This window comes from Tachyglossus aculeatus, chromosome 1, assembly GCF_015852505.1.
Source record: "Tachyglossus aculeatus isolate mTacAcu1 chromosome 1, mTacAcu1.pri, whole genome shotgun sequence".
NCBI classification, from domain to species: domain Eukaryota; kingdom Metazoa; phylum Chordata; class Mammalia; order Monotremata; family Tachyglossidae; genus Tachyglossus; species Tachyglossus aculeatus.
The window spans coordinates 138,193,569-138,200,216 of NC_052066.1; the positions used below are offsets into that span (position 1 = coordinate 138,193,569).

At 45.2% G+C, this 6,648-nt stretch overlaps 1 non-coding gene across 1 annotated transcript; it reads left to right on the plus strand.

Moving 5' to 3' along the window:
- The first annotated feature begins 3,587 nt into the window (after positions 1-3,587).
- LOC119933985 lies at positions 3,588-3,725 on the plus strand. The gene has a single exon (XR_005452828.1). It is a non-coding gene; the product is annotated as a small nucleolar RNA SNORA7 (small nucleolar RNA).
- The last annotated feature ends 2,923 nt before the right edge of the window (positions 3,726-6,648 follow it).

A 6,648-nucleotide genomic window follows, 5' to 3' on the forward strand; every position in this document is an offset into this window, starting at 1 on the left:
AACCTGGCACAGAGTAAGCGCTTAATAAATACCATTTCAAAAAAAGTAGGAGCCAGGAAACTAGCATGACCTAGTGGAACAAGCATAGGGTGGGGATTAATGAGACCTGAACCCTAATCTCAGCTCTGCCACTGACCTGTTGTGTGACCTTGGTCAAGTCACTCAACCCCTTTCTTCCTTAGTTTCCTGATCTGTAAAAGAGGGATAAAATACTTGCTCTTTCTAGTTCTTAAAGTGAGGACAGAGACTGCCCAATCTGATTATTTTGTGTTGTTCCCAGATTTAAACCCAGTGCTTGATACGTAAGTGCCCAATAAATGCCCAAATAATTAGAATAAGGGTGTGAGCAAGCGGTCAGAGATGCAATGGAGAACAAATTGACAAAGATTCATGACTGACGGAATTTGCGGGTTGAAGGAGAGAGCTGAGTCAAGGATAATGCCAAGGTTGAGGGCTTGCGAGACAGAGAGAATGGTGGTTTTATCAGTAGTGATGGGAAAGGGGTGTGGAGCAGGGCTCTTGACAAATGAAATGTGATCAATCAATCAATGCTATTTATTAAGCTCTTACTGTGTGCCAAGCACTGCTCTAAACACTGGGAAAATACAATACGACAGAATTGGTAGACATGGTCCCCACCCACGAATGAACAGTCTAGAAGGATCAGCTAATGGCAAGGACTATGTCTTTTACTCCCAATTGTATGCTTTCAAGAACCCAGTACAATGTTCTTCACCCAGTAGGTGCCCTAGACCTACTTGCTATATTGTACTCTCCCAAGCGCTTAGTACAGTGCTCTAATGTGTTTAATAAATACCATTGACTGACATTGACCAAGGGATGATGATGATGATGACATTTATTAAGCGCTTACTATGTTCAAAGCACTGTTCTAAGCGCTGGGGAGGTTACAAGGTGATCAGGTTGTCCCACGGGGGGCTCACAGACTTAATCCCCATTTTACAGATGAGGTAACTGAGGCCCAGAGAAGTTAAGTGACTTGCCCAAAGTCACACAGCTGACAACTGGCAGAGCCAGGATTTGAACCCATGACCTCTGACTCCAAAGCCCGGGCTCTTTTCCACTGAGCCACGCTGCTTCTCTAGCACCTAGTACAAGGTTCTACACATAGTAGGCTTTCAGAACGGTAATCTGTACACCACAGGTGTGTCCAGTACAGTGCCTTGCATGCAGTAGAGAGCTAGTACTGTGCTCTGCACAGGGAAGTACCGTCAATGACGATGATAATGCCGGTCATGATTACAAAAAACAATCCTGTTTCCACTTTTTTTTTCACATATCACTCTTTCAAAGCAAACTTCTCCAAAAAACAACACAACCTGTCATGACATGAAATGAGTCAGTGGTTTCCCATAACACTATTTAATTTCCCCTTACCCCCCGCCCTACTCTCAACGTTCAAGGTCTGTTACCATGGGGTGCTTTCTCATTTCCCTGCCTTGGATGGATATCTGATTTGGTTCCCAGCAGATGCAGCCAGCCTGCCCTTCACAGAATATTGTTCTGAAACCTAAATAATCAGACCCATTCTTTAGTGCAATGCCTTTGTTTGTATTTTAAATTGGATTAGCGCGCAGTAATTAGCCCCTCCTGGATAATTCTGAAGCATTTCCTCTTCTTAGGATTCTGGTTTTAGGCCCTCCTGTTTTTGTGTGTGTCAAAAAATTCTGCCCCTCAAATAAACCTTTAAACCCATCCCGCAAAATAATCCCAAGATTTGGGGGAAGATTTATTAGCGAAAACATGATTTTCATCTCTCAGCTAATAAAATCTACAAACCTGACTCAACAGACCAGAGAAATCTCCAGGAGGCGGACGAGGAATTAGATTCTAAGCTCATTGTGGGCAGGGAACGTGTCTGTTATATTGTTATATTGTACTCTCCATATATTGTACTCTCCCACGTGCTTAGTTCAGTGATCTGCCCATGGAAAGCGCTAAATCAATGAGATTTTTGCCAGAGTATGTCCTTGTTACGCTGAAACTGGAAACATTTCTGAGCTGTGGGAGACTTGAGACTCAAAGGAAACAGAAAAGCTTTCTAGCACCTTTCATCTGCCATGGTCTAAGTGCTTTATAAACAATGATCTCACTAACCCTCCAAGGTCCCCAGCAAGGGAGGTGGGAAATATCAGCCCCCAATTCCATGTCTTGTGAGAGGGCAGCCTACAAGACAATGTTGAAACCTAAGACTGGAACTCGATACGCAAGTCTGTTCATCGAGGAAAGATTCCCTAGATGCCTCTTTTACAAATAATTATCAATTGTGAAAACAGCGTTGGCTCATGTAATTCAATTTCAATATGAAATACTGTTTCTTAAGAGAAAACTAGCTTTTGAACCTTTCCTGGCTATTAAGAAGGTAACTCGATCCAACTTTCCATTGCTCTCTGACCAGAATGTGCCACAGGAATAAAGGCACCAAAGAGAATAAAAGGCTTTATGTTCATTTTTGAACTGCGTCTGCAAACCTCAGTGAAGAAGCATGAAATCAGCTTTGCCCTCATTACAGAACGGGAAATGTCGGAGACAAAAATCTTGAGCCTCTCTCAGTCTACGGTAGCGCCTCATAAAATCAGGTCTCGCTAGCAGCAATTTCACAACTGAATGGAGAAGCGACATGGCCTAGGGGCAAGAACACGGGCCTGGGAGTGAGAGGACCTGGGTTCAAATCCTGACTCTCCCACTTGCCAGCTGTATGACCACCGGTAAGTCACTTAATGACTCTGTGCCTCATTTACCTCATCTGCAAAAGTGGTGGAGCTGGGATTAGGAGAAGCAGCGTGGCTCAGTGGAAAGAGCACGGGTTTTGGAGTCAGAGGTCGTGGGTTCAAATCCCGGCTCTGCCAATTGTCAGCCATGTGACTTTGGGCAAGTCACTTAACTTCTCTGTGCTTCAGTTACCTCATCTGTAAAATGGGGATTAAGACTGTGAGCCCCCCGTGGGACAATCCGATCACCTTGTAACCCCCCAGCGCTTAGAACAGTGCTTTGCACATAGTAAGCACTTAGTAAATGCCATTATTATTATTATTATTATAACTCATGACCTTCTGACTCTCAGGCCTGTGCTTTCTCCACTACAACCATGCTGCTTTACGCACAATAGGCAGAGAGCATGATTCCAAGTCCTTGGAATCATTCCTACAGGTGCTCTCAATGACCCCGCTCGGGAAACAGAAGAGCGGTCCTTCGGGCCACAGGTGCGGTTGCTGAGGGCGAGACTGCATCCAAGAAAGTGTCTTCTGAGGGAGAATCTCTCACACACTTACCAGCTTTGTCCATGAAAAGAGCATCTTCTCTGGACCCTCGCCACTCCAGAGAGCAATGTCCAGACCCCAGCAGTTAAGAGGGGAAAGGTCTGTCCTGCCACTAGCAGGCTGGGCCATTGTCTGGCAATGCAAGCATGGACAAAGAAGTAGAGCATGTAATCCAAAAGATTACAGCGGGGCATTTGGGAGACAGACAGATCTAGGTGCCCACGTGACATCAAGATTCACCCCACTACAGGGCAATTCTCTAAGCCTAGGAGATTAACCCTACCCAAAGAGTCTACTTTATGGTTGCCTCTCTCAGGGCCACATCTGGAGAGTTTCCAGTCCTCTACCAGTCTCGACTATGGGAGGGAGAGTCAAGCAGAGGCCTATGCATTCCATTCCTAGCTTGGCCAGTGGCTAGCGCCTGGAAGGCAATCTGCTACAAGTCAAAACTCTCCTGTGCTGGGCAGCAGCAGCAAGGGAGAGAGTCGAGGGCAGAGACTCGAGTTCACAGCGCGGAAGGAGGCAATGGCCAACCACTTCCATATTTTTACCAGGAAAACTCTATGGATCCACTACCAGAATGATTGCAGACGGAGGCGGGGCGTTCTGGGAGAGATGCGTCCATGGTGTTGCTACGGGTCAGAGATGACTCAGCATAAGACAGGACTCTATGGTCCTCTCCCATGCACTTAGTACAGTGCTCTGCATGCAGTAAGCGCTTAGTAAAACAGTTCCTGGCACATAGTAAGCAATTAACAAATACCATAATAATAATAATAACAATTAATAATAATAATAATAATAATAAATACCATTGATTGATTGGTATTGGTATTGGTATTGGCATTGATTGATTGATTGGTACCACAGCCAACTTTTGAGCTGTTCTTCCCCTGCCGTCTATGTGTCCTATTGACCTTCATGCCTCTCCATCTCTAGGGCTAGATCTACCCTACACAGTCTATTAGACTGTGAGCCCACTGTTGGGTAGGGACTGTCTCTATATGTTGCCAATTTGTACTTCCCAAGTGCTTAGTACAGTGCTCTGCACATAGTAAGCGCTCAATAAATACGATTGATGATGATCTACCCCTACCACTGATAAGTGTCCCCTTACTCTATTTTGCTCTCCCACAGGTAATGCCCAATAAATGCCACCGAGTGATTGATATCACAGCCAACGGTATGCCAGGCCCTATACTAAATGCTGGGGGGAATCCAGCACTTAGAGTAGTGCTTTGCACATAGTGGGTGCTTGATAAATGCCATCATTATTATTATTATTATTATTATTACATGCGAATTGAGTTGGACACAGTCCCTGTCCCACACTGGACTCACAGTCTTAATCCCCATTTTACAGAAGAGGTAACTGTGGTGGAGAAGTGAAAAGACTTGCCCAAGGTCACGCAGGTGGAAGAGCCAGGATTAGAATTCATGACCTTCTGCACTCTATTTATTTATTTTATTTGCACATATTTATTCTATTTATTTTATTTTGTTAATATGTTTTGTTTTGTTCTCTGTCTCCCCCTTCTAGACTGTGAGCCCACAGTTGGGTAGGGACCATCTCTATATGTTGCCAATTTGGACTTCCCAAGCGCTTAGTACAGTGCTCTGCACACAGTAAGCGCTCAATAAATATGACTGAATCAATGAATGAACTTTCAAAATAGCTGCAGCCCACCACTGTGTACGCGCCCTATTGTCCTTCGCACAGCAAGTTGGGGCTACAGTGAGGCTCTGGAACAGAGACAGACCACCAGCACTGAAGCAACGCTCACTGACGGCATCACACCTCTACTGGTTGAAACATGGCAGAAAAATGGACAAGGGAATCCCAGCTGCTGGACCAGGTCAATGATCAATGAATTCAGCGCTTAGAACAGTGCTTTGCACATAGTAAGCGCTTAATAAATGTCATTATTATTATTATTATTATTATTAATTCATTAATTAAATTTATTGAGAGCTTACTGTGTGCAGAACACTGTACTAAGTGCTCAGGAGAAAGCAATATAACAATAACCAGACACATTCCCTGTCCACAATGACCTTACAGTCCAGAAGGGAAGCCAACCCACCTCAGGTCATCAACAGCTCATCGTGGGTACGGAATGTGTCTGTTTATCATTGCACTGTATTCTCCCAAGTGCTTAGTACAGTGCTCTGCACACAGTAAGTGCTCAGTAAATACGATGGACTGAGTGGCCTTTGGAAGATTAAACTGTTCCCCAAGTGGGCTCAGATTTTCAGGTCTGCACTACACTGGCACTTGGATCTGTGACCTTTGGACATTTGATATTTGCCCCACCCCCAACCCCACAGCAATTACACATTTTTAAAAATTGTATATGTTACTTATTTACTCATATTAACGTCTGCCTCCCCCTCTAGACAGTAAGCTCATTATGGGCAGGAAACGTCTCTGCCAATTCTGTTTTACTGTTCTCGTCCAAGCACTTCGTACAGTTCACTGCACATAGTAAATGCTTAATAAAAACCATCGATTGTTTGATTGATCAGCCTAGGGCAACTGTGGGTTGCCCACCCTGGAGCGAGTCCCTTCTTGGGCCCACTGAGGCAGCTGGGGACTCCAGGCTGGGCTGAGACCTCATGACAGCTTCAGCCTGGCCCAGGGCTCGAAGCCCCCCGCCCTGTCCCGGAGTCGGTTTGAAACTGAACTGGTATCCATTTCCCCCCACCCCCACCATCATCTGCCCCTCTAATAATAATGATAATGATGGCATTTGTTAAGCACTTACTATGTGCAAAGCACTGTTCTAAGCACTGGGGAGGGTACAAGATAATCATGTTGTCCCACGGGGGGCTCACAGTCTTAATCCCCATTTTATAGATGAGGTAGCTGAGGCACAGAGAAGTTAAGTGACCTGCCCAAGGTCACACAGCTGACAATTGGCAGAGCTGGGATTTGAACCCAAGACTTCTGACTCCCAAGCCCGTGCTCTTTACATTGAGCCACACTACCTGGCTACTTGTTTTCTTGGGAAAATTGAAACCATCAGGGGTGCTCACTCTAAAATCTCCCCTGTTCCTCTCCGGTTTCTCCCTCCTCCTATACCCCTTCTTCTACTCTCTCATGTTTCCCAGCAGTAACTCCAGAGATTTCTCTCCTCCTCTCAAAATCCACCGCCTTCACTGGCGCCTTCAACTCCATCCCTTCTCACCTTTTCAAAACACCTCCCTAATCACCATCTTTAACTGTTCATTCTCCAATGGCTTCTTCCCCAGAGCTTTTAAAATTCTCATGTCTCCCCTAGCTTAAAAAAAAACCTCCTTTGATCCCACGATTCCCTCCAGTTATCATCCCATCTCCCTCCTAACATTCCTTTCCAAACTCCATGGC